This window comes from Pseudorca crassidens, chromosome 11 (genome assembly GCF_039906515.1).
Source record: "Pseudorca crassidens isolate mPseCra1 chromosome 11, mPseCra1.hap1, whole genome shotgun sequence".
In the NCBI taxonomy this organism is placed as follows: Eukaryota; Metazoa; Chordata; class Mammalia; order Artiodactyla; family Delphinidae; genus Pseudorca; species Pseudorca crassidens.
In genome coordinates this window covers 62,034,000-62,052,841 of record NC_090306.1, presented here as the reverse complement: position 1 = coordinate 62,052,841, position 18,842 = coordinate 62,034,000, and the positions used below count along the sequence as shown (strand labels likewise).

The window sequence follows — 18,842 nt, the reverse complement described above, 5'->3', positions numbered from 1 at the left end:
GAAAATTGAAACACATCATCACCAAAACTCACTGCAGTTGAAAAAAAAATAAGACTGTTTTGTCTTCAATATTGAAAAATAACAATTAAATTACAATATAACAAGTATAATTTTAGTTATATAGGGAATAGGCTATGTGAAACTTAGAGAATATGAATGTTAGTGTATATAATTGCTTGCTCAGCTATTATTCATTCACAAACATCTGTTAAGTACTTAACAGGACACTGTGTTAAGGGATAAAGACATATCTTTTTAAAAAGGAATGATCCTTGCCTTCAAGGATGTAATGATTAATTTTTTTTTTTTTTTTTTTTTTGGCGGTACGCGGGCCTCTCACTGTTGTGGCATCTCCCGTTGCGGAGCACAGGCTCCGGACGCTCAGGCTCAGCAGCCATGGCTCACGGGCCCAGCCACTCCACGGCATGTGGGATATTCCCGGACCGGGGCACGAACCCATGTCCCCTGCATAATATTTAATGCAGGGGGCACGAACCCGTGTCCCCTGCATAATATTTAATCTGGGTGCCATGGGGCACCCAGATTAAATATTATTTCTGGATGTGTTTTTGAGGGTGTTTCCAGATGAGATCAGCAACTGCGTCCATGATCTCAGTCAAGTAGATTTCCCTCCCCAATGTGGGGTGGGCATCATCCAATCCATTGAGGGCCTGAATAGAACAAAAACCAGAAAAAGGAAGAATTCACCCTTTTTTTACTTCCTACCTGCCTAGTTGACTTGGAACATCTCATCTTAACATTTCCAGCCCTCAGAATGGGATTTTTTTAGACGCATTCTGACAACTATTTTATTCATGCTGTTTCCATGAAGGGAAATTACACCACCTTTCCTGGGTCTCCAGCTTGCAGACAACAGATAGTGGGACTTCTTAGCTTCCACAGTCACATGAGCCAAATCCTCATAATAAATCTCCTTACTACAAGTTCTGATTGGAGAAACCTGGCTAATGCAAAGGGCTTGTGGATAGAAGCATGTAGAAAAACTAAGCATTAACAGCAGTAGCTGACACTTACGTAGAGCTTTCTATATACTAGATGTATATTATATATACATATACACAGAACTATATATACACACACAGACATCCCCATACTCAGCTATTGTACCTGAATATCAAAGATCTCATATATATAGTAAGGAGACTCATGAAAAGAGAAATTCTTATAAATTAATATTTAAGATTTGAATGATACATTTTTTAAAGCAACGTAAGTCTGATAAGAGATAAGGAAAAATATCCTTTCCTTAGAAGATAGAATTAGGATATAAATGGGGAAAAAAAAAAAGAACTGGAGAAATGATGGAGAATAATTACAAGGAAAGTTCAAAGAAAGACTGGTTTAAACATTCCTTGTAAATTGTCTCTATTTTGATTAGCTGGTGATTCTTGCTCTGACACATGGATTACAGAGCTGGAAGAAAGGTGAGGGAAAAAAAGAAATACCAGACACTTAAATTATAACCCAGTAAAAAGGTCAAAGAAATGCTAGTTAACACTTTATTTCTTAGGGTAGATGAAATATGGAAAGAACTAAAAGCTCAAAAACAGAAAGAAGAGCCTTTGCCATGTAAGGGCCAAAGTCAAATGGGTGCCCAGAGGAATAATAAAAATGCCCTTCTTTTAGCAAGCAAAAAAAATTCAAAAATAAAGCTTAACAATACAAATAGCAAACTGCCATCAGTGTGACTAGGTGTTCATTTTGTGGTCCTGCTTTATCAGTTATTGTGTTTCCCAGTCAGTTATAGTGTTAAATATCACCCAACAGGTTAGATTTCAGTGACACAATTCCAGCTAACTTGAAATTAGTCATGATAATGAGGAGAAAGAAGCTTCTGGACAGCTCCCATTCATTCATTTGTAAGTTCTGAATTTTTGAATCAAAACTTTGTAAGGACTAAAAGCGTTTTTAAAAAAGGATAAATATAGTTTTCACCATTTTTAAAATGACCTATTGCTTTTATAATATAGATACAGAGGAATAAAAAAAGCTAAATCACAGGAGTTTGGAAGAGAAAAGAAAGGGAAACATCTGAATATCTGTGCAATAGCCAAATATCTGACTTTTTCCATTTAATGCTCGTACCAGTCAATGTAAGCCAGCTTTATCAATATAACAAACTCTGCTACAGTCACAGTGGCTTAAAACTATAAAAGTTTATCCTCATGTTACCTGTCTGCTAAGGGTTTGCTGAGGTTTCTGCTCTGTGTGATCCTCATGATGAAACACCTACTACAACATTGCCAGTAATCAAGGCAGAGAGAAATAGAAGGTCGAAAATCATGCAGGTAACATATAACAATTATGCCTATATTTTATTGGCCAAAGTAGACATATGGCACACCTAACTCCACAAGAACAGAGGCATGCAATCCAACCATGTACATAAGAAAAAAATAGAAATATTTGCTGGATAGAAATAGCAAACACCACAAGGCTCATAAAAGTCCATTTTAGTAATGAAATTAAGCCCCAGGGAGGTCAAACAACCACTCAATGACACTTGTTAGTGGAATAGCCAGTTTTGAAATCCAGGCATTTCTGACTTCAGGATGTGAATTGGGAAATGGGTAGGATGAATGCTTGATTAATTCATTGTTGCAAAGTCCTTGGTACTGGAAGTTGCCTTACCTGTGTAACAGCAGCATCACTTAAGAATTTAATAGAAATGTACAATCTCAGCCCCACCCAAGATACTGAACCAGAATTTGCCTTGTAATAAGGTCTCTTGGCAATTCATCTGTACTTAAAGTTTGAGAAGCCCTGTCTTAAACTTCTTTGTCTTTGAGCACACATGAAGTCTCATCGGAAGTAACCCATGGCTGTCCCCTGCTCCAAGCCTATACCTATCCATTTAGAAAGCCTTCCCCCCAAATTTCCCATCACCACCACTACCCAGTCATTTCTGGGACCCTATGTAGGAATGTGATAAGGATAACCGTCTTCCCTCAACTTTAATACACCTCTGTTTACTCTCTCCGCTGTCTTTCTCCAGGCACAGTGACCTCTCTTTCCTGTGTCTGCTAGCCCACAGAATAACAAATATGTCCTATTATCCGTAACACAGCTGAGGAAATGGGTGAAGAATGGACCTCTCTGGAAATCGCATTACAACTGACTATCTGGGCCTCTAAGCAGCACTGCCTATGCCCAGAATCAAACACATTCATATACGTACACAGCTTCTACAGCTGTTCCTTTGAGCAACACTTTTTAAATGGCTCAAGTCAGTCTATTGACCAAATGTAGGCAATGATGAAGGGATGAAGAGAACTTTTTCTCATCTCTGTTGTGCTCATAGTTACTCTCTTTTATCTTCCTAAGAATATCAACCCCCAAAGAACTGTTGTGCACCATACACCCAATTCAACAACAAAAAAGTGAAACTTTCTCATGCATACTAGTAATTCATGTAAATAACACTTGGGGTAAGGGGTATTCAGATCAGCAGAAATTATCTCTTACAATTAACATATCATATCTAGGATACTAAATAGAAAATAATCATTTTGAATAAACCTAAAGGCCCTCTTATTTTGACAAGTGGTATTGCTTCATACTACTTCTATTCAAATAATTATAGAGAATATTATCCTCGAGTGTCTTGGAATCTTTCTGCTATTAAAAACAAGGCAACAGACCTGAAATGGAGTTGCTTATGCTAAACCTCACACCACCACCAAGACTTCACTTAATTACAGTTTCTGCTTTCCCAGAAATGGAATCTTAAACTAGTCAATCAGGAATTGTCTGATTAGCACTAGTTAAGTAATCTGCCTGTCAGACCCCTGTCATCTCCTAAAAGAAAGTAACTTGGTCATAATCAACCCACTTCTTTGCCTAGTATAACTTCCTTGTTCCTGCTCCCTTCTGTATATAAAAGTTTTTCATTTTATACAGGTCCTCAGGGCTCCTTTCTATCTGCTAGTTTCAATACTAACTGATTGGAATTCATTTTTGCCCAAATAAACCCTTAAAATTTTTAATATGACTCATAAAGTTTATCTCTTAATATTGTTATACATAATAATAAATTGAAACTTTAAAGAAAACCTATAACTAATAAAGAAATAATGAAACAGAATGAAAAAGGAAAGCCTAATAATAAGTATACATCAGGAGGACAGGGTGTGCTACATGAAATATAAGCAGACTTGGGTTTTCCTGCATAAGACTACCCTTATTCATTATAATTAGCAATAATTGTGCCTTGGATAAACCTCATTGGCTACAATACTGTCACTGTGCAAAGCTTCCCCTTATTCATTTTACAACCAAATCCCTCCTCCTCCAAATTGTCATTGGGATGCCCATCTAAATATAACATTTCCCAAACCATGTGAACAAGTGTTAGCCAATGGGATGTGAGCAGCTTTCAGGTCACATTCTTAAAAGGAAGCTACTTGCCTTTCACTTGTTCTTTTCACCTAGGAAGTATCAACAACTGGAACAGTCACCTTGGATCCAGGGATGGAATCTATGCTGATGATGGAAAAGCAACTCTTCCAAATCCCACTATGTTGCAATCTTAGAATTTTATGCAGCAGAGACATAAATCTTCTGTCATGTTTAAGTCACTGCTAATTGGTCTTTGAATCAATATTTAACTAATATAGGACTTAATATAAACAATTGTGAGTTTTTTCCCCAACAAAATCTAACCTCTGATAGAATACCCATATAACTGAGGATCTTGCTTTGCCTGATGAGTGAGAACTAAAAACAACAGAATTATTACAAAAAAACAGAAGGAAAAGACAGCTGTATTTAACTTTAGAGAAGTAAATATTCTTTATTTTTTGAAAAATGAATTTGGAAGAGTTTAAAATTTTCATAGACATAATATCAGATTTATTTGCAAAATATTTTGGATGAAGTAAGCAAGGATCTTCTAAGTCTACACATTTTATTTATGTTTTTATTCAACTAAATGCACTATGTGAATTGTCCTGTTTCTGTGAATGAGCTCATCATTTTCTCTGGCTCCAAACCATCTTGCGAGCCTTCCTTCTTCCCTCTTCTGCCATCCTATTAGTCTCTTCTTCCTTTGTTGTAGAGCCTCCCATATGAATTCTTTCTCTTTTATGTCACTGCTGTATCCATATCATTACCCACTTCTTCCAGGGTTCTTATAAAACTCTCTAAGTGGCCATTACTCTAGCTGCCTCTAACACCTTGTCTTTTTATTCTACCAGTTCAAAACTTACGGAGAAAAACTTTTTTTTATATCTTCATTGTGCAAATCATTCCCTTCATCAAATACTTTCAAAAGTTAACATGTAGGGCTTCCCTGGTGGCGCAGTGGTTGAGAGTCCGCCTGCCGATGCAGGGGACACGGGTTCGTGCCCCGGTCCGGGAAGATCCCACATGCCGCAGAGCGGCTGGGCCCGTGAGCCATGGCTGCTGAGCCTGCGTGTCCGGAGCCTGTGCTCCGCAACGGGAGAGGCCACAACAGTGAGAGGCCCGTGTACCACACACACACACAAAAAAGTTAACATATAAATTTCAGTCTTCTTAGACATTTTGTTATTTAATCTCCATCCATCGTTATTTCCTGAATACAAAACACGTAGTCACACCTCCATTTTGCTCAGTCCATACTCTGCCTGAAAAGTATTTTTGATTCAAAGCCTACATCATGGCCTGCCCTTTTCATAAGATCTTCAACTGTCCTAGGGGCCCAGCCTCTCTTCTGAATTCATAGTGTTCTTATATGTTCCAAGCATCTAGACCCTCTACTATATCTCATCCTTCAAGAAACAGTAGAAGACACCAATCAGTTGAAATCTATATCTAACCTACTGTGCAGGTGGCACTATGTTTGGTGGTAGGAATTCAAAGAAAAGATATGATAGCTGCTGCCTTTGAGAGGCTTACAGACAATTTGGAAAGATATTTAAAAAGCAAATCACAATACAAGATTATACAGAGTTCTTAGAATTCAGAAGTTGGACACATTTAAGGTTGTGGCTCTTACTCCAGCCCCTGGGATTTTATCACCTTATTTGTCATTCTTCTCCCCCAAATTAAATTGTTTTAAAAACTACCCTAAGAACTTATATTTAAACCTCTTTGAATTAATAAACCTTAAAAGACTAATAACATCTATAACCTTTATGTTGAATAAACATATCTCTCCCACTTTTCATTCAAATGGTACCTGTTTGGGAAAAGAAGATTTTTTTCATGTGTCTGAATGAAAAGTGTGATGACTCCATGCTTTCCTTTTTATCCTTAGGTAGTAAAAAAAAATCCCACAATCACTTTAAATAACTAAATGCCTTTTGTATTAATAAAAATATCCAATTCCAAATAGGAATCAACATTCTAAACCTGAATCAAATTGAGTCTTCTCCCTCACATACCACCTCGGGAATCACTGAAAGCAGAATGTAGGCAGAAGGAGTGGGGTATAATTTTTCTTTTCTCCTTCTACACTTCGTTCTCCAATTCCCCCTCTTTGATTTTGGCAACCACAGTTTCTGAACCTGCCCATGTCAAAATAGAGCATAGATGAGAGGGACAGGAAATATCTAGCTCACTCTTGTGAGGAGGTCTCCCACTCTTTCAGTCAGGTGGATTTAATGCTAACTTTCTCACTCCTTGCTACTTTTGCAGATTCTTTGGAAATCTTGTTCATTATCCTCTTACCTGAAGTTTTCTTGACCCACACACAAAGGCACTATATGTTGGTGTTAGCTCACTCCCTTTTCAGTTTTTATAAATTGGAGATCTACCTCTAGCTTCTCCTTTGCTGAGTCCAGTTCACCCATCTAGGAGCAAGCCTGCATAGGACACACACTAGTCTTCCTTGCCCATCTCCTACATCTGGGAAATGAGGGGGAAACATTCATTCTTTGATCAGACGAATGAAGAATGCAGGCTAATCCCAGCCTAAGCAGACCACTGGCACATCTCTCACCTGTTAGATTTCTCAGGCATGTGTGAGACATTGATCATTATGTTGCCTTAATTCAGGATATCAAGCTCTCCTAGTTTGGGATGTCAGATTTAACAAATTAAAGTACAGGCATCCAGTAAAATTTGAATTGAAGATAATCAACAGATATTTTTAGTAGAAGTATGTTCCCTACAATATTTTGGATATACACTTTACTAAAAGATCATTTGTTGTTTATCTGCAATAGCAATTGAACTTTAGCTTCCATGTTTAGTATTTTATCTAGAAATTCTACTCCCTAGTAGCTCTGTTAATGTCACTCTCCTGACCTGAAGTGAGGAGGGGACTCCCCCAACCATTGACTTTGGGGATGAATCTCTCAGTTCAACTTTATACAAAGAAATACTTTTCCTAAGTCCCCTATCAATCTTCATTCTTTGAAATATTTTGAATAGTCAACCTTAGGGATGATAACCTTTCTTAATATTTCCTTTGGAAATTTGCATCTTGATTTGGTGGGGATGCAAGGTTAAAAGGACTCTCATGTATTGCTGGTAAAAATGTTAATTGTTACAACCATGTTGGTTTGCAACCTGACAAAATCCATTAAAATAAAAATTACATACACACTTTGGAGACTCCTTTCCTGAGAATCATTATATACATATAAAATGACACTAGTATAAAATGTTTCATAACAAGGATATCCTAGCAGTATTGGTTCATAGAAGCAAAAAAGAAAACAAAAATCAGTAAAAATTTAAATCACCATCAATAGAGGAATAACTGAATAATTTATGGTACAAAGCTCACTCTGAAATATTGAAAAGAATAAATGAGAACTATTCCAATTGATTTGGAGAGATTTCCATAAGGTATAGTTGAGGAAAACTTTTAAATTCATCGAAAAGTACATGTTTCTAAAATAAATGAATTATCATGATAGAAATCTCTATTTATAATTTTTCCTATAGCTACAGAAAAAAGGAGAAAATATGGAAGACTACATGTAATTGTGTTTATGACAGATCATGGGGAGTACATATATTAGGTTTGCAGAGTCTGGTGGGAGGGAAGATTTTTTTTTTTTGCTAAAAATAAACTTCTCTTTTCCAGTGTAAAAATTCTACTTTCAAAAGCTCTTTTGCAAAGTATCGATCCTTTCCATTAAACCAGACCTAGATCTAGCCTTTATTATTGACTTTAGCATACAGCCTTTTACCCTAAGGCTTCAGGATAACTCTGCCTAAGTAGATTGTTCAATCATTAACATAGTTTAATTCCACAGACAAAGCTTTAGTCATTTATAGGCACATATGGTAACCAAAAATAATAATAATAACTTTATTGTAAATCTTAAAAGGCAGACAAGCTGACTTTTAGGGAAACAATAGTAAATAGATAAAATTATCTAACAGGAACTCCCTCAGTTTGCTCCTACAAAACAGGAAATTTACAAGCCTACTCATGCAGGCATATGACGTTTTCTTCCCTCCTGTTACATTAGAAGCGAGGCCATCTCTCTTTAAGCACAGCTCTTTCATCTGTGCTTTGAGATCTACTTACTTTTGTATTCCGAGGATGCTTATATTATTCATGATTGTTTCTAATCCCTGTTTATGGAACCAGTCCCTCTCGACTAGATCCCTCTAACATACAATTACACAAAATCATCCTTCAACCACATATTTGCCTCCAGCTTATCACCATACTCTTCTTTACCTTTAATCTAACTTCTAGAAAGAACTGTTCATAGTTTTATCTCCTTTTCTTTGGTTCATCACTCCTCAGTCTATTCAAAACTGGCTTTCTTTGTCTTTTCTACAGTGAAAATTCACTGATCTCACCACTGACCTTCATGTTGTGGAATTCAATGGATATTTTTCTGTCCTCTTCTTATTTGCTGTTACCATAGCATTTGACAGTGTAGACAACTCCATTATTTCTATTGTCTCTGATATTTTCCTTCTCTTTTCTTGGTTTCTGTGACATCACCCTCTCTTGGTTTCCCAACTATATTTCTGTTCTCTTTTTAATCTCATTTATGTTCATTCTTCTAGTCCTGCCTATTTAATGTCGCAATTTCTCAAGACTCAGATATCTTTCCTTCTCTCTAACTCTCTCTCTAAAACTTCAGATCTATGGCTCTAATTACCATCCATGAGTTGATGACTCCAATCTTTTCATCTTTGTAGTTCCAGATAGACCTCTCCTCTGGGTCATATATCCAACTACCTTCTCAACATCTTTACTTGGATATCAAAAGCATTTCAAGCTCCTTCTATCTGTGATTGAGCACATTACCCTCCTTCAAAACCTTGGTTCTCTCCCACTGTTAGAGTACAGCACCGTCATACTCTAGAGGCATAAGCCAGAAACCTAGTAGTCATTCTTATTTCCCTTTCAGTCTTTTAGTTTCTATTTGTCCCCATTGATCCTCCTCACTGTAAAAATTGATATCTTAACAGTGATCACTGTCAGGTTGATACGTACATGTTAATCATATAAACCGACAAGATTATTTGCCAACTGTTGAGCTTGATTTAAAATCTTATAATCAATTCCAGGTTCCAAGATTTCCTTACAATAGTAGTTTAGGGATAGGAAGTTGTTGGAAAGAGGAAGGTGGGGGAGGATAGAATAGGCCTGGAGATTGTTTTGAAGATGCACTTACATGACAGGTATACCGATTTGCTTAGATGAAATGATTTCTTGGATTGCTTTTTGAGTGAACTGATAGAGAACATAGTTGGGGAGACTGTGCTCCCCTCCTCAGTCCCTAGTACTTGCACCTCATTTTTATGATGGCAGAGAAGGAACACGCTGGCTAAATAATTGACAAGGGGTATCCATGTGTTTTTATCTTGCTCAACTCAGCTAAACAAATAAAAAATAGCAATATTAACTTTGTTTAGGTAGCATCTACTTTACCAAAGTTTTCCTCTGAATTTTTTTGTCCTTAAAGAGCAGCCAAAAATATGTTTATTTTGAACTATGAATATGTGTAAAAATCTGGAGTCCTGAATTTTAGATAAAGAGCTTTCTTGCTGACTTTTCCCTAATATATCAATACATTCTCTAGTCACTTAGCAAATAATGACTTGACTAAGCACAAGGCGAGGGGATTAAATACCTCCTTCCTGTAAGGTTGTCTTTTAGAACATTAGCCAAAATAAGTTTAGAAACTTACATTTTAGTCTTATTTTTTTCAGTTCTCATGAAAACAAGGTTTCTCCAGAGATATTTTCAAACACATTGTTTAATCAAGAGAACTGTGAGATGAAGAAATCTGTAGAAACTAACAGAAACTAATAATAATGACTAATAGTTAAAACTTATATGGCTTTTCAAGGGTACAGAAATGTTATATAATAGATAACGCACACCAGAGCCATCAGAGTTAGGTCATGATGAAACCACAAGATGTCCTGAATACATTTGATCACAGAAAACATAGTCACTTTGATTTGTAAAACATGTTGATGAATATCTTGTTCATCTTCATCATTTTTCAAATGAGAGGCTAAAACCCAGAAAGGTCAAGTTGCTTCTCCAAAATAAACTGGCCAGATATTAAATTTTTCATCACTAAAATCAAAATTTCTTGATTACACTTCTCATTGCCTAATTCCACAATTGTTTTCCCAACAAAAACAAAAAGCTTGTTATTCTTCAGTAACATGGTAAAGAAACATTAAATATTCAGGTTTAAAAAGAACCTCATATCTTGCCTATATTAAATAAGTTTCATTTAATGACTCAGAGAAATTGAATCTATCACAAAGCATTAGACAACCTACCAGCAATTTCTGAAGTGTGTGTATATTTTCTTAACTTCTATTTAACTTTCCAAATACAATCTGTAGAAAACCATGGGAAATTAACTCTATCTCAGGCAGTAATGTAAAAATGGAACAGAGTCTTACAAAGCATGCTCTCTAAATTATATTATAATAGAACATAAGTCTGTAAAACTTAGTAAAACCTAAGTATTTTATTCTGGATTATAAGAGGAATTTGCCTATAGGTATTCAATAGCATTTAGAGAACAAGCAGGGATAATTTTCAACTTCTGATAATATGATAGATCACAAACTCCCCTTCCTCTCCCCAAATCCTTACTGATATAAGACATCTAAAAATTGTGGTTATAACTAATATTTTTCTTAAATACACAAATACGTTTGTGAAAATGTAAGGGAAATTTCCAGAAACCAAATAACAAAGAAGAAGCAGAAAACCATAGTGACATGAATTTTAAAGCAAATTACAGGAAGCCATTTTGGTAAGAAGAAAGGACCTTGTATTTAAATTGAGGTAAAGGGGAAATAGACAATAAACAAAGAAGGAAAGAATGAAGTAACGAGAAGAAAGAAGGAAGGAAGGAGGGAAGACATGAGACTGTGATAAAGTAGCGTACAGAAAATTCAAAGAATGATATGCCAAAGAATGACTGGATGGCTACTTTAGATTGGATAGTCAAAGTCTCAGCATGTTGACATTTGCTGAGAACTTGATAACATTTTGAGATAGCTAAGAAAAAAAAAAGAAAAAAACAGGAAAAAGAGAATTTTAGGCAGAGGAAATAATGATATCATTATCCGTAATTCAGTTGTTAAAGAGATCATAGAAAACTAACCAAAGAAAAATGTTCAAAATAAAATTTTAAGTTTAAAATCATGTTTCAAAAATCAAAATGTGTGTAATATGATGCATTTCTGTAGAGAGAGACATACAGAAAAAAAATACTTAAGAGAATAGACAAATGCTGCTTTAACTGGGACTACATCAAACTAAAAAGCATCTACATGGTAAAAAAAAAATTAACAAAATGAAAAAACCTACTGGATGCGAGGAAATATTTGCAAATCGTATGTCATATAAGGGGTTAATATCCAAACTGTATAAAATACAACTCAATGACCAAAAAAATCTAATCTAAAAATGGGCAGAGGAACTGAGTAGACATTTTTCCAAAGAAGGCATCCAAATGGCTAAGAGGTACATGAAAAGGTCTCAACATCACTTCTCATCAGGGAAATGCAAGTCAAAAGTACAATGAGATATCACCTCACACTTGTTAGAATGGCTATTATTAAGACAACTAGAGATAACACATGTTGGTGAGGATGTGGAGAAAAGGGAACACTTGTGTACTGTTGGTGGGAATGTAAATTGTTTCACTATGAAAAATAGTATGGAGTTTCTTCAAAAAATTAAAAATAGAACTATATATAATTCAGTAATTACACTTCTGGGTATATATCCAAAATAAATGAAAAGAGATATCAAAAAGATATTTTCACTCCCATGTTTGTTCACACAGCCAAGATATGGAAATGACCTAAGTTTCCATCAATGGATGAATAGATAAAATAAAGAAGATGTGAGATAGATATATAGATATATATATATAAAAAATATTCCATTGGTATGTATATATTCCATATATATATACATATGGAATGGAATATGGAATATTATTCAGTCATGAGAAGGAATATTATTATATTATTCAGTCATGAGAAGGAAGGAAATTCTGCCATTTGCAACAACATGGATGGACCTTGAGGGCATTACGCTAAGTGAGAAAAGTTCGAGAAAGACAAATACCATATGATATCACTTACATGTGGCCTCTAGAAAAGCCAAACTCATAGAAACAGAAAGTAGAATGATGGTTACCAGGCTCTCAGGGAGGGGGGGGAATTGGGAAGATGTTTTTTAGGGTCCAAATTTGCAACTAGTAAATAAGTGCAGGAGAGCTAATGCACAGCATAGCATTACAGTCAACAATACTGTATTATAAACTTCACATTTGCTAAGAGACTAGCTTTTAATTGTTCTCAGTAAAAAAGAGAAATGATAATTATGTAACATAATAGAGGTGTTCACTAATGCTAACATAGTAATCATACTGTACTATATAAATGTATCAAATCAACACATTGTATATCTTAAACTTATACAGTTCTATATGTCAGTTATACCTCAGTAAAAAAGTTGGTTATATCTGGGATGGAATTATGTGTAATCCATCCAAAAGTGATATGTTTATATCACTTTTGTTTATTTGTATTTGTTAAATTTTTACAATGAACCTGTATTATTTTAAAATAAGAAAAAAGTTAATATTAAACAATTAACATCACTTTATCTGATATTATTATTGAAAGACCACTGTGATCAGTACACTCTGTTACATTCATCCCTTCACCCAATCAAAACACCATGGCCTTCATTTCAAAATGACAAACTGTTCTTTGACAACACTTTTGATCTGAGGTAAAAAGACTAAATTAAACCACAGAGATGAGGGAAATGTATATGCTCTAATCTCAGTTATCTGTTATCTGTTATTGGTTATCTACTGTCTGTTCCTGACTCCCATACTAAGCTCTCCAGAAATTGACCTCACTGCAAACTTACCACCAGTGACTCAGAACAAGATGAGGTGGGAGTTTCGCTACCAGCTGTTTTAAAGCCATGTCTCCAAGGTTCACAAATGACGGTCATTAAGGATTTGCCTCAGATGTCCTAATAGATACCTTTTATTTTCAGAATCAAAGCAAATCTACAATTACTGGAGGAGCATGGGCTCAGGCTGATTGATACTAGAGCACTAGGTAAAGAAATCCAGTCTTTCTCTATTCCCCTCAGGGAGAATGCAGCTTGTGTGTGATCTTTGTTTCTCTCTGGTCTAAGATACACATTGACCCAGTCTGTTACCTAATCCTGCCTCTCTCACACTCCCATAATGTACTCAAGAGTTATGTTTACAGAGTACTGACAGAATTGCAGAGTGACATCTACAGCAACATAAAGAACAACTATTTTCCTAGATAAAGGAGATTATTTGCTACTGGTGAGATGAATCACTCGGAACCATAGTTCATTGCTGCTTTCATGGGCTTTACCCAAGCTTAGGAAATAAACAAGTCTGGGAAAAAGTAAATCTAACAACTGGCAGAATCTCTACAAAAACCTTACTGTTCTTTTCATCATTAACAAAAGTTTTGTTTTGTTTTTTCCTCTTGAGTCTTTCCTACAACATTCTGTACTGAGTCCTGTTTTCATGAATATTACAACATTCCTATTGCCTTAATAGAGATTCCAACCAATATTCTTACTTTCCTGGGGGTGGCAAAACCAGGTTAGATCCTCACGAATGCCATTTCCTCATCCTGGCTACACAGATTTTATTTCCCAACCACTTTTGCTGTTAGGTTAGGGTCAAGATGCCAGTGAATCATGAGTGTACATCAGGTACATCTTCAACTTCCAAGGGCATCCAGCTTCCTCTGTCTTCTCAGGAAATGAAGACTGAACAGGCCCAGCCTCACAATGGCAGGAGTCTCTCCTTGGAAAAAAATATTCCCAGGACAGACTCCTGATATACTTCAGACTTAAAGAAACTGAGAAATAAACTCTTATGATTAATGTGTAGACTACTAAGTTTTGGAGGTAGTTTAGATACAGCAGCCTTCATTAATTGTCCTAATGCACAGAGTCTGAGTTTTCTCATATATAATAGAGGCAAAATTATATACACTGCAAGGTTGTTGTGAGAAATCAGTGAACAGATATGTTAAAAACATGTAGACTGGTATATTATCTTCATGAATGCTGTCAAATGGCCTGTTCTTTGGGGGTTATTATACTGTTCAGCTTGGTAAAATTATAGAGATTGGCCCCATCTTTCCAATTCACATCCCCCTTAGATCTCCTCTGGCATTCACAATTGTCACACCAACCAAGGCATACAGCCCTTCCCTTGGTCTTTTTGATGAAGACATTTCACTTTTAGAGAGCGGGTCCATTAGAAACTACTACTTACAAGGTGTTAAAATTAGTTTAAAGAGGTATCCTTACCTACGGGGCCTTTGCATCTTATTAATGAATGGTGCTTAGTGATTAAGCGGTCTTTAAGACAAAAAAGATTGAAGTTCTAATTGTGTAATTAGAAAGAAGCTAGAAACCCTTAAGTACAAAAGTAATTAAAACAATTATATGTTAGATACTAAATATGCACCAGGCTCTGAACACTTTATATTTATTTTGACATTTCATCGTCATAGTATGACTATGAGATAGGTACTATTAAAGCCAATTTCTAACTGAAGAAACTGAGGATGAGTGTGGTTAAGTGGAATACCCAAGGTCACACAGTAAGTGGGAAAAAGTAGAAAGAGAACCCTGCTCAGACTGATTCACTGGAGCCTGTGCCCTTACTTCTCTTACTATACTACCTTCTGAGATTTGGGGTAGGTTACACAGTGAGCGTTTGATAAAGGTCAATTTTCTTATCCTTTTAAAATATTGTCCCTCAAATCATATCAGGTACAAGACCCTCAGCTCTGCTGTGTGATGAGGACTGTACTGATGCCTGACAAGTTGTATTTAGACCAATTGTTGCTGCCAGGTCCTAGAAGTTACGGAGCCTCATCCATTCCTGTATAAGACACATGAGCATCGTTTTTCATCAGAGGTGCATAAAAACATACCTGTGAGGTTTTAAAAAATAACTGCTTAGACACCATTGTTGGAAAAATATAATTATAAAGAAAATCCTCTTCTAACTCAGAAAGGCTCTCCACAAACATGGTAAAGAATAGAGAAAGAAAACGAATTTGTTATTGAATAAGCTTTAAACCAGAATATAACAGGCATCTCATACAATCCTCTAAGAGACTGCAAAGACAGAAAGAAATGTCATTCATTCATATAGCTGAGCAGATACAACTCATTACCTACATGTTCTTCAGATAAATAACTACTCTTCAAGTAAGAGGACTTGGTAGCACCATTTGTCGCACATAGTTCATCCTAAATTTTACCTGGTAATTAGGGTGACTGTGTTAGTTAATTGGCTCTATACCAAAAAAAAAAAAAAATTTCTCCTGTCTTTATAACAGGAAGTAATTTTGCACTTTGGAACTAGGAGCCCATGGAAGCCCATGTTTTACCCTCCCAGAGACCGGAAGAGAGTGACACTATCTCCCTGGATGTTTACATTTCAAAGAGATGGTTCCAGGTCCTGGAGAAAGACATTCCAGGGCTGTAAAATGGGCAAGAGTCTTATTTAGCTATTAAAAAATGTACATATATTTCTAAGAAAGGGAGCAAGAACTTACAAGTTTTCTAAAGTAAATGCCCTAAGAAAAGGGAGTTAAAGGCAATCTTTTCCTTTATTGCAGTGGGGAGAATTAGGCCTCTTGTTTTTAATTTTTATTTGTCCTTACACCATTCCCTGTGAATTGACTCATTTGTCCTGAGTTGGAACCCAGGACTCCACATCCTGCTGGATGTTTAATTCTAAACTACAATTAAGTGTTTCTACATCCTGCTGCCCTATTGCAGGAGTGAGGAAGAAAGTCCCATACCTCATAGGACATGGGGAGAGGATGAGATACTGTCTTATGACAGCCTCCCAGGAAGAAGAGAGAGGCAGAGGGAGATGGCCTAGACGCAGCTCTTTACAGGCCTCCCAGGCTCTCCTATCCTAGGAGGATTACAAGGAATATGCCAAGCTCAGATTAACTGTAGGTCAAGTATTCATTTGACTACGAGGTTGTACAAACATGTGAAGGTCATCAGGGTACAATGGTGAAGCCATTACCCAGCAATAACCACGAACAAGTCCTGTTTTTATAAAAGTCGTACACACTCATTGGAGGGAAAGTGATTCAGAGGCACATTTTCTAAATTCATGTTTTAAAGAAAAATCCCAGAAAATGGAATCACTGATACAACGTAAATTAAGTGCTCACACTTGGACCAATCACGTCACACTACGGATATATTTTCCTATTATTTAAAGAGAGCTAAGGGGAATATATATATATCCAGAATCACAAAGTGCTCACTGAGAGGATCTTGGTCATCAGCACAGTAGAGAAGTCCTAGAAAGAAGATTCAATAAAAAGATGGTAATTCAGAAGTACAATATTAAATTCAATAAAACAGTAAAGGGTACTTTTCTTATTGTCTCATAGTTTCACTGAGGCCCCCAAACTTGGAACCACTGATAATCAATAATTAATTCACCATCGTCTTGGAGGTACTAGATACATCTCCACAGAACTTGTGAATAAGTGGCCAAATCCAATCCTGTGATTCCAGCCAATTCTACCCTCAATCTATACAAGAGTTCCTAAAACATTTGTTGAACTTGAAAAGACTCAGAAGATCCTTTGAAGAAAATTATTAGTTTTAATAAAAGCTATGGGATTTCCCTCTCTTCCATTGCTTCCCTGGCTCAGCAGCCAAGTCAGTAGGTACCCATAAGAACCATCATAGAGATAGGGTTTGACAATCAGCAGGAGAGACTGTGACCTCACTCTCCAACTGGATAATTACTGAGTTTTTGAACCTCATAAGCTCTCCCAGTGCTGGGATAGAGTGTGACAGAATTATTCCAAGAGCCTAACTTGAGTCTCTGAAGTTTGGGCACCAAAGAGACTGGAACCTGGTTTTCATCCAGAGAAGTCTGAGGGTGGAAGGCTGGATGAAAAGGACTGCAGTAGAAGCAACCTGCATTTCCATGCTGCCTGGGCAAGGATGGGTATGTCCCATTGGCCTAGTGCAACTGGAAAGAACCCCGCTAGAGAGGACTGCCTGTTTTGATGAAGAAACCAGAGGTGCACTCCTGGAAGGCAGGAGCTAGGATGTGATAAGAGGTTGACAGGAGAGCGCATCATCCAAAGAAAAAATGAGGAGTGTTCCATGAGAGGTCTCTGAAGAGACCAAAAATACTGCAGGAGAAAACAAGCTTGATGTTCCAAGAACAGAAGGTATTAATTGGTAGCACCAATGGTCCAGTGATTTGAAAACCTTTTTGATCATAACCCATGGTATGAAATACACTTTACGTGGAAATTCCATACACACACACACACACACGCATACACACACACACAGAGTCCTGTCTACCTTGAGAGAGAGGGAGAGAGGAGAGACTCAAAATTTCACAAAATAAAATTTATTCTTCTTGCATGATATGCATCCTGAAATCTAATTCAGTCTGTGCTCTACAAAGTTATTATATGTCCATAATCAATCAAATTCAACATACAGTGTACAGCCTTCCAGATGCCAGAAGGAGCAAAACTGGTGGAAAAGAGGTGTATCAAGAAGAGTGGAAAAGCAGACCTTTTTACCTGTTCTTAATATGCAGAGCTTGAATTCAGGCTTTGAATTAGACAACAGATTGAAGGTGTAGTTTTATATTTGATTGCAATTTTCTCTGTTTCTTCTAACATCCCAACATGCATGGAAAAACTATGCTATCTGCCTCACAGGGATGAGCAAAGTGGACTGACCTAACCTGTTAGAAGACAGCATTTGGAAAATATTGTTTTCTGTTTGCACCCCACTGAGTTAACACATGCAGTAAACTTAGTTTCACAAACGTGGATGGACCTAGAGTCTGTCATACAGAGTGAAGTAAGTCAGAAGGAGAAAAACAAGTATTGTATATTAACACGTATATTTGGAATCTAGAAAAATGGTATAGATGACCCTATTTGCAGGGCATGAATAGAGATGCAGACATAGAGAACGAACGTGTGGACCCGCGTGGGGGAAGGGGGACTGGGATGAATTAGGAGACTGGGATTGGCATATATACACTACCATGTGTAAAACAGATAGCTAGTGGGAACCTGCTGTATAGTGCAGGGAGCTCAGCTCGGTGCTCTCTGGTGACCTAGATGGGAGGGATGGAGTGGGTGGGAGGGAGGTCCAAGAGGGAGGGGATCTATGTATACATACAGCTGACTCACTTTGTTGTCCAGCACAAACTAACACAACATTGTAAAGCAACTATAACCTAATTTTAAAAAAGAAAAGAAACACAGGCAACCAGAACTAAAAAATAATAATAGCTACCCTTTGTTATAGACTGAATGTTTGTGTTCCC

General features: G+C 36.6%; 1 pseudogene; it reads right to left on the bottom strand.

Moving 5' to 3' along the window:
* Positions 1-4,207: 4,207 nt before the first annotated feature.
* On the bottom strand, positions 4,208-4,275 carry LOC137203065 (U4 spliceosomal RNA; annotated as a pseudogene).
* Positions 4,276-18,842: the final 14,567 nt, after the last annotated feature.